The sequence below is a fragment of the Amblyomma americanum genome, chromosome 8 (genome assembly GCF_052857255.1).
Source record: "Amblyomma americanum isolate KBUSLIRL-KWMA chromosome 8, ASM5285725v1, whole genome shotgun sequence".
In the NCBI taxonomy this organism is placed as follows: domain Eukaryota; kingdom Metazoa; phylum Arthropoda; class Arachnida; order Ixodida; family Ixodidae; genus Amblyomma; species Amblyomma americanum.
Window position 1 is genome coordinate 4,839,006 of NC_135504.1, and position 10,434 is coordinate 4,849,439.

A 10,434-nucleotide genomic window follows, 5' to 3' on the forward strand; every position below is an offset into this window, starting at 1 on the left:
CCATGGATACGGAATAGGACGTGTCAGTAACGCCAATCTGTGTTCCTGAAAAAAAGCCTATTGTCCCGCACCAAGTAGCTCATCGCCCCATGATGCTTTGCGCGACCACGGAGGTTCAGGTGCAGCGCCGCCAGCTTTCCCTATAGTTATTAATTAATAAAAAACTCTATGTATCCTGCCCCTTAAATAAAGTGCGTTAGAGGGCAGCTTTACTCATTTTTTATACCTCTCGCGATTAGAGTGTAGCGTGATCATAAAATATTATACAGATAATTCACATGTCGCACAATCTCATACACTGTCATACTGAATGATTTATTTTTGATAACTAGAGATACGTGCATGAGGTCATTGCATCATACGCTGTCAATCATCATGAATGATATCTTAATGATAACTAGAGATACGTATATGACAAAACGTGTATGCGGTCATTCAAACATGCAGTTTTTTTCTCATTAGAGGAGCTCTCACATTGAGCGTTCAATATACGAGTAGACCGCAAAATTCCAGGATGACATCGTGCAGTCTGTGCAGCACATTAAGGCTGCCAAGAAATCAAACTTTGAGCGGCTTCGTTCCGCCGAAAAGTTTTTTTGACCAACCCTGAATTTGAAACGAATGGTAGGATGCGATATGGTTCGTTTCCAATTATAACGAGTCTACACTCTTTTAGCCCTTTCTCCTTGGCTCATACGAAGACACGCATTATGCATACATTGTCCTGGCGACTGAAGGGCGTTAATGACTCCACCATCTCAAGCGAGGAAGAGACACATGATGGCCTAGCTCTTGCACTGGGTAAACTGTGCAGCGTCAACATGAACACACACGCGGGTCTGCGAAGCCACCGCAACATGTAGAATTTCAAAGTTCGAAATGCTGACAGCAATCTATTCTAGTAGTTAGCCATACGTGGTTCGGGTGTCCACCGAAATGGGAGACAGTCACTGCGCCATTTCCTTTCCTGAAAAACCAGACGAAACAAGTGAGCCGCCGGCGTTCATTGGAGTTGACAACGCTTTATAGGCCATTCATTTTGTCGAAAGGAAAAGCGTACAACTGGCTCCATGGATGTGCGGACACCTCAATCTCGCTTTCATATGCGCGGCATTGGTGTCCAACTGCTAAGCCCTGATTTCATTGCGTTTTAGTTTCACACACTGGATAGGCAGCGCTCCCACCCTGCCACCATAGGAGGATGCAGTTAATGGTTGATCGCAAGGGGTTGGTCATGCAGTGAACGCTGCGGCCTATTGTAGCAGTGCCGCCTGTCTGCCACAACGTTGTCAGCGCTAATCCATGCCGCCCACATCTCTCACCACTGACACGTAGCTCAAAGAACGATTGACGCGTCCGCTGACCCGGGGAGCCAGTAATGCGCCCTCCATTTCCTCAAAATCATCGGCGTTCTGAGCGTTGTAAACGCCCACTCGAACGAACACAAGGCACGCCGACAGCTTTCGCTTTCTATATTCCGGATTAGCTGATTCATTTTTAGGGCGAAATCCTTTATAGGCGCACGACTCGCCAGCGGATTAGATTCAAAGTGATGACGCCATTAAAAATAAAACAGAATAAAATGCAAAAAACATTACGAATAAATAACAATGATAAAATAGGTAAAAAATGAAAAAGCGAAAATCAAAACAAGAAATAAAACTTCAGATAAATAGGAAATAAAACAGGAAATAAAAATTGCAAATTTTAAATTACAACCCCCACTGCTTTCGTGAAAAAACCCGCGTTCTAGAAAGTTCCGTAATTTCGAATTCCGGCACTTAAGCAGTTCTAGGTGCCCTCAGAAAGTTTTCAGTGCTTCTTTCATCGAAATATGCTGCACTGCAAAGCAGTCTTTCTTATGAGCATAGTCAGATTTGTCGACTTGAAAGTAAACTCATAGAGCTGAGGCATGCCATACGCATAAAATAATTCCTGTTGTCGATTAAAATAGCGTCCACACAAGGGCCGCGTTACAGCCAGCTGAGCGTGCGCGGCAGCGCGCGCAGTTCAGGACGAATAATGCGAATGAAGACACTCGAGGACTGCTTCGAGGTGGCACACTTAAAACACTGACACCTTGCCTACAGGGAGCATCCAGACAATTGCAATCGTAGTTTGTCGCTCCCATTCTAAACTGATGTTTTATATTATAGCGGCTTCACACGAAGAATTCTTAGCTCGGTAACGAACGCACCTTTATTAGTAATAATAATTGGTTTTTGAGGAAAGGAAATGGCGCAGTATCTGCCTCATATATCGGCGGACACCTGAACCGCGCCGTAAGGGAAGGGATAAAGGAGGGAGCGAAAGAAGGAAGAAAGAGGCGGCGTAGTGGAGGGCTCCGGAATAAGTTCGACCACCTGGGGATCTTTAACGTGCACTGATATCTCACAGCACACGGGCGCCTTGGCGTTTCGCCTGTATCGAAACGCAGCCGCCGCGGTCGGGTTCGAACCCGGGAACTCCGGACTAAAAAAAAAGATTACGCTACGCATCGAAAGAATGAACCAGTAGCTTCAATTTTCCATAACAGTGTACAATATTTCACAGTTGTCGCACAATAAAAATTGATGTCCATGAATCCTGGACTTGTGACAATTTCAAGGCACAAATGGAAACTATTGGAACACAGCCGAACAGAACACATTTCTTTCATGTGTTTGGACTAGAGTTGCGCTATCCTCCACTTCTGAAAAAAATAATTTATTCAATGAATTAACACTGAGGTCTCAGCAAACAAATGGCGAAACGGTTCAGAGCAGAAACAAAACCACGGACCCTCTAATAGATTGTCATTAACAAAAAAGATAGCAAATTTCGAGACACACCATTTGCACCTAACCACAGGAGGGAAAGAAAAAAAAGACCGCTTACTCAAAGAAAAGTAGTGCACTAAACGCCAAAGGACTCAGAAGAATTAGCTTAGTTGTATGCAGCATCCTGGCTTAGCGACGTTCACTTGACACGTCAAACATCAGAGAGCACTTATTGCGTTTCAAAGCAAGGCGCACACGGTAAGGTATACAAATACAAAAGAAAAGCCACAGGGATGAAGATATCTGTCTGTCTGTTGTTGCTAGGAAGAAAAGGAAAGTGCACAGGCGTGCTCACTGGCTCAAGCCGAGCCACAATCGCTACACGTGCAGATAGTAGGGGAGTTCAAAGATGGGGTAGAAAAACAGGATAGTACAGACGCGCTAAAAACCAGGCCGATCCCGGAGGTAGTGCAATACCGGGCCGACCGGTGGCGGGAGTGAAGCATCCTTCAAACTGTCCGCCACATTTCCAAAAATAAGTGCATTGGACCCGTAACAGATGCTCTACGGGGTCGGGACATTCGAAGTGATGAATACGTGCTCTAAGTCTCGCTTAGACGTGTGTGATTGCGAGAGAACATTTTATGCAATTGCGAAGCGGCGTCTGGCTTACAGCGAACCCTACCACAGGTCGCGGGGTGTAGGTGAGTCAAGAAAATGCGTTCCATGCCTCACTTCGTTTATTGTACATGAAAAATTATGTATCGAACGCGGCAAAAAATTATATGAGGCGACAGACAAGCACAGGTTAAAAAAGGCTCTGCACCACTGGGCACAAGTCGTGGCGAAAACGCGTTCCAAGAGTGACTTGGTCGTATCCAACGTGGCAGAAAATTCTATGCAGCGTCAGGGAGTCATCAGTTCAGATAGGGCTCCCTAGCGCAGAGCACCCACCGTAGCACACACAGGCAGACGCGTTCGATGTGTCCGTCGTATCGAACCCAACAGGAAGATTTACTTCGTCGTATCGAATGCAACAGCATATTCTACGTGACGCCAGACAGGCATGGGTTCAGATTGGGCTCCGTAACATAGAGAACCTGTCGTGGAGAAACCTGACACTTTAAACGCGGCACACAGACACGCCAGGGGTGACGAGGCTCGCGTTCTAAGTGTCAGAGCGTGAGACACTTGGATCGCGAGACAGCGCTGGAGAAGCCAGGGTTGACGAGGCTCGGTACCGCGGTGCGTCCGGTGCAGAAAATTCACTGCGACGCGTTCTCATACAGCACAGAAAATTACACGCAACGCAAATGTCGCCCGGGTACATACATGTGGCCCTGCAAACGCACACGACGCGACGCAATTTTGGAGACGCACTCTACGTCCGACTTCGTCACCTTGAACATATAGCACAACGCATGCGATGGCAGACAAGCCTTCTTATAGCTTCTTAAAATGCAGCGCCTCGGTGTGACGCAAGCACGGCCTAAGCGTCGCTTCATCGTCTCGAACACACATCTGATTCGACGGCAAATACGCGCCGGGTTCGTTGGGCTTCGTAGCACGAGTCGTCCGGGAGTGACGGAACCACGATTGCTTCGATGTGTCCAACACGATAAATGTTTGTGCGACGCCAGACACGGCTATGTGACCACGTACCAGGGGCTGGCCTGTGCAGCACATTTACGGAGACGCGGTTTTACGTCGCGAACAACTGAGGCTATGAGGGGCGCCGATGTGGAGTCCGCATAAATTCGACTACCTGGAGTTGAGCGAGCACTCATATCGCACATAACACGCGGCTCAAGAATTTCGCCTCCATCGAAATGAGACCGCCGCTGCCGGTATCGTACCCGTGTCTTCCTACTAAGCACTCGAGCGCCATAACCACGGAGCCACCACGGAGGCTGATTTCACCCTATCGACCGCAAAAATCGGGCTCCACGCGATTTAGCCATGCTAGCACGTATGACAGGGAACTCGTGCAGCTCCTTGAGACATTGACTGCAGACGCAGCTCCGCCATATCAAGCAGCAAAGTATACGATAGGAACACGACTTTGAAGCCGTTTCACATAAATAATGTGTAATGCACTCACCACAGAATGCTGCCCGCCCAGGGATTCCTAATTTCCCTGAACCGTTGACTGGTGTCTTATAGACGAGATCGTTGCACACAAAGGCAGGCGACGCTGGGCGGCCGGCGTTATCGAAGATCCGCTGTAGGAGAACGTTCTATGCTGACGATTCCCGCTGACTGACCGATGTCGCTGAGAGGAAGAAGGAAAAGGAAAGAGCTGTCGCGTTCTTCTTCCTTTTATAGCTTCGGCGTTCGACGAGGTCTCTTCCCCTCCTCCTCGCAGAAACCTGCTGGTGATGATGATCATGTCGCTAAGCCCATTGGCCAAGCCTCCTCGTCGTCTTTGCAGAGCACCTGGCGTCAAAGTGGAGAACTTTGAACACATGTCTCATTTGGCGTCTCATACAACTGGTACTAATTATTATTATTATTATACAACTGGTACTAATGGCGCACATCATCAGTTTTGCTCAGTGCGCCTTAAGATTTATGAAGAAATGCGCTGTCTTTGCTGCGGCATCATGGCTGTCTATTTTTCTTTCGTTTCCAGTTAAGCACTGCCGCCGACTCACCAGCACGTATTACTAGAGACGCTCTGCTCAGGGCTCTACGGAGCTAAGAGAAGAGGTGCTGATTTTTTGCAGTGTGTTGCTTACCTTTTCTCTTAGTTTGCTTTAATGAGCGTTTGCTTTATTCTGAACATCATGTGATAAAATCACCAGACAATAAGAAAAGGAATGTCGCGTTCTTTCTTGAACGGAGACCATAAACAAGAAGACGCTTTTGCTTTTCAATGGGAGCGTCCTAAGTTTGTTCCTGCGCCCAGAGACAAGAAATCGCGCTTTATCTTACTGCGGTTCGTTCACCATATGTGCGAAGACTGAGCCTGCTAAATCTTGCGAGGTTCATAACATGGACCAAGCATGGTGAAGACACATTCTTGCATTACATTTCTGAGTTGCCGCGAACGGAAGCAACGTTAAAGGACCTCAGGTTGAAGAAATTCCCGCAGCCCTTTACTACGGCGTCCCTCATGGCAAGTTGCTTTGGGACGTTAAACACCATGAACCATAAACAGTTTGCATGATATCGCCCTGATATTAGCATCGCGTTCTCTGATCCCTACGCATGAGCTGCCGAATGGACTTTGTCTTCGCCATCGGTTTATTGACATCGGCGTTCTTCTGCAAAGGCTGAGACCGAGAACTCAATCCCGGCCAAGGAAGCAGCACTTGGATTGAATGAAGTGGGTAAACGCCTGTGTTGACATTTTGGTGAGCGTTCGAGAACGCCAGGCGGAACAGTCGAATTTTGGAGAGCTGTTCTATGGCGTCTGTCGCAATGGAGTGAAAGCTTAGACGTAGAAAAGAAAAAACAAGACAACTCTGCTCCACCCAACCCTCTGCCCCTATCTGTAGACCCATCGAGGCCTATATGATAAAACCAAAGTTGGTAGAGAGTCAACAGCGGCGACTGTGAGGTTCCTATTTCGTTTATGCCCCATACAGCCATGATGAGACTTCACTTCATTACCTTAAAGACCCTCTTTGGGGTACTACATAACACTTGGCTGCAGAGTAACGTACGCTCCAGTAGCCGTTCACATGATGGAACCGAAACGGTGTCAGCAACGTCCTTTAAACCCGAGAAAGTGGATAGCAGTTAGCTAAACAACAGCAGCAGACGTGTTCAGAGGCTATAATTAGTTTAAGGTGAATTTCCCCAGGGACGCTTTTCCTTCAAGCGGACCAAAGGCAGACACGTCCATGGAACGCTGTCGCGAGTGTTCGCGGCGACGCGGTACCAGGAACCTGCAGCGTGACAGCCATGTCTTTGACGCGCAGTGATGGCGTCTCTGAAAACCGAAAGCCACTGGACGGAATCCATGAGCATAGCATGTCTCTTGTAACGTCCCTATTTTTTCCGATGACTGTGTCGTCTATCGCACAGTCAATAACGCCTCTGATCAGTTCGCCCTCCAGAATGACTTAATCAGCATACAGGACTGGTGTAACCAATAGCTCGTGGAACAAACCTGAATGAATGTAAACTCCTCTCAATTAACCAAAAAACGTAGTCCTCTCCTCTTCTCGTATAAAATCTCGCACGTCACGGTAGAATTAACTCAGGCTTATAAATACCTCGGAGTAATATTGTCCAATGATCTAAACTGGAACGCGCCTGTGACAAAAGTCATATCATCGGCTAACAGAAGCCTCGGATTCTTGAAACGACCATTGCGTCCTGCGCCGCAAAACGTAAAATTACTTGCCTACAAATCACTTGTCCTTTATAAATTTGAATACGCTTCTGCTATTTGGAGCCCTAACCGAAATTATCTAACAAATTCCCTAGAATCAGTACAAAGTAGAGCCACAAGATTCATATATTCGTGCTATTCATATAGTGTTAATATATCATCAACAGCAGAGGCAGGCTTACCATCTCTATATTGTAGACGTCGTATTACTAGTATGTGCTTGTTTCATAAATTTTGTTACGGCTCACTTCGTCATCCGCTCTACATCAATCCGCCGGCACGCGTTCCCCCCCGCATTGGTCATCCCCTTCAAGTTGCCCGGCCTCGTACGCGCACTACTACATTTGCATCGTCATTCTTTCCACGCTCAGCCACGGACTGGAACGGCATTCCCCACGACGTTGCCGCAATCACCTGTCCATCAACATTTAGTAATTGTTTAACTACTATATTTAAGAGCTAATACCCTATGTAGCTAATACCCTATGTACCTTACGTGTTTTCTTTGTTTAATAAATCTGATTTATACATGTACCCACCCCTTATGTAAAACTCCCAATCCCGGGGGCCTTTAAGGTAATAAAGTGAAGTTTAAGGACGGGCCGTATTCTATAAGATGTTCGTTTTCTTATGTCCATTTCGATGCCATTTCGTCAGTGGTCACTCGGATATAACCTCCGTTTGCAAGCTGTTTGCAAGAGTCAATTGCTCTTACCGGCATCTCATTGGGATTTTTCTTCTGTTAAAAAAATATTCCAGTGGTACCACGTGTTCCAGGAGAAGCCGGTCAGAAGGGACCGAGGAATGAAGACGCCAGCGTTGGTGCAAGCAAACACATTTGATGCAGACAGCGAGACCATCAAATATACAAAAAAAATTGAAGGGCGCTTAAGCTTCGCATTTAGGAGTGGAACGCGACAGCGTATTGCAGCACTGCCAGTGAGTCCACAGAACGCCATCGTCCGTTCGTCGCGACGCATTGCCCGTTAGACAAATCGCTCTGCTACGTGCGCTGAAACGGACGCGCCGAGCGGGAATCCACGTATACATAGAAGCGCTGACAGGCGCCTTGCCGAAACGCGCGGGACTCAAGTTGCAGTCGTAGTTAGTCGGCACATCGTCCTCGACAAACCAGATGCCACGAACGCCAGCATAGCTTCCGCGCCGAACGAACGGGCAGCAAGCCGCAAGCTAGTGGTGAACGCGCTTTGAATGTGCGCTGGGTTGTTCGGCGCTCACCGTGTGATATCTGCGTGCTCGAACCACACGAGCGGAAGGCGCTACCGTCGCGCGCTATGTTGGGGCAGTGGCGTTTATAGCGAGCAGGAGGAGAGAGAGAGAGAGGAGGGATTTTGCGCTCACGGACGCCACCGACGCCGACGACACCGGCTTTTCTAAGACACGGGGCCCTTACCGCTGTTGCGTTGAAAAAAAAAAATTGATGGCGGTTTAGCTGTGCTAAGCACGGAATATTGAACGAAAGCAGCTTTCTACAGCTGGACACGAACGCCACGTAGATACATTAAAGCGAGTTTGAGGTGTCTACGAACCCAGAAAGGCAGTTGTGCTCAATAAAGTTGTCTCTCTCTCTGTCTCAAAAATCAACGCTTTAAACGCCGTCAAGGTGCGACTCCCGTGCCGCCCTGTCTCCCGCAATCCAATGGCCGCGGTACCGTACTACTGCGCGACATTCGCTCGCGCATCGAGCGCCTCGCGCATAGAGGATACGCCATGCGTGCACAGTGGGTGCCCGGTCTTTGCGGCATTGCCGGCAACGAGGAAGCTGACGACCTCGCGACCGCCGCACATCAACTACCTCCCACCGATCTGCCCCTTGCGCTGGAGGACGTGCGTGCGGTCATCCAGGACCATCTCCGAAAGCAGCACACCAAACCACGCATCCCAAGGGGTGAACGCATCGACAGCATAACCGGCTGTCCAGCACTTAGGCGGTCGCAACGTGCAATGATCCTCCGCGCGCGCATTGGCTGCGTGTGGCCCGGGGAACGACGGGAGCGTCACGGAATCGCGACGAGTTATGTGTGTGACGGATGCGGTGAAGTGAAACACTGGAGCACCTGCTCCTTCACTGTGCCGCGTTCTCCTATGCTCGTTGCGATATGCTTGCGGCCTACAGGGCGCAGGGCATACTATCAGACTCCATCAAGACGCTGTTGTGGCCGCAGTGTAGTGCGCTCAGCCGTGAACTAACCTTGATGAGCCTCTGTGCATTCCTCCAACTGAGGGGCATGACGTCCCGTCTGTTCTCCGCAAGGTAGTTAGGCGCACTGACCTAACGCTCCGCCAGTGGTATCTTGGACGATTAACAACTAGAAGCCTCACTCCAGTTGTAGTCAAAATAGTGCTGTGAGCGTGTGTTTTTATTGCTCCATCATGAACTAATCACGCGCACAAACTGTACACATTTCTAAATAATTTGTGTATATTACCTCTCCTCCTAAGGCTCTCTTTCTGTCCCCTCACCCCTTTCATTTTACTTCTCCATTCTGAATGAAAATTAAACTTGGCTTTTGGGGAAAGGAAATGGCTCAGTATCTGTCACATATCGGCGGACACCTGAGCCGCACTGTAAGGGAAGGGATAAAGGAGGTAGTGAAAGAAAGGAAGAAAGAGCGGCCGTAGTGGAGGGCTCCTGTTTAATTTCCACCACCTGGGGATCTTTAACGTGCACTGACATCGCACAGCACACGGGCGCCTTAGCGTTTTGCCTCCATGAAAACGCAGCCGCCGCTATCGGGTTCGAACCCAGTCCTCCAGGTTGGACAACGGCCACCGCGGCTGTGTTACGATGGAGGCGGTATCTTATTTCCGGTGCCCCAGCTCAGGGACCTGTCCTTTTTAATATTCAAAGTCACTTATTACTACTACAACGCTAGTGAAATTAATAATAATAATAAATGGTTGTTGGGGAAAGGAAATGGCGCATTGCCTGTCCCGTATATCGTTGGGCACCTGAATTGCGCCTAAGAAAAGGGATGAAAGAAGAAAGGAAGAGGTGCCGTAGTGGAGGGCTCCGGAATAATTTCGACCACCTGGGGATCTTTAACGTGCACTGACATCGCGCAGCACATGGGCGCCTTAGTGTTTTGCTAAGGCGCCCGTGTGCTGGGCGACGTCAGTGATTGAAAATCGAAAATTGTTTTTTTTTGGGGAAAGAAAATGGCGCGGTATCTTTATCACAAATCGGCGGACCAAATGAACGCCGGCGGTCCTCTAGTTTTGATTGATGGGCACACTAAACCGCGCCGTAAGAGAAAGGATAAAGGAGGAAATGAAAGAAGAAAACAACAAACGGGAAATTGAAAACTTGTT

The 10,434-nt window shown here is 48.5% G+C and overlaps 1 pseudogene; it reads right to left on the reverse strand.

The window, feature by feature from the left end:
* Positions 1 to 3,202: 3,202 nt before the first annotated feature.
* Positions 3,203 to 3,350, reverse strand: LOC144102839 (U2 spliceosomal RNA; annotated as a pseudogene).
* Between the last annotated feature and the right edge of the window lie 7,084 nt (positions 3,351 to 10,434).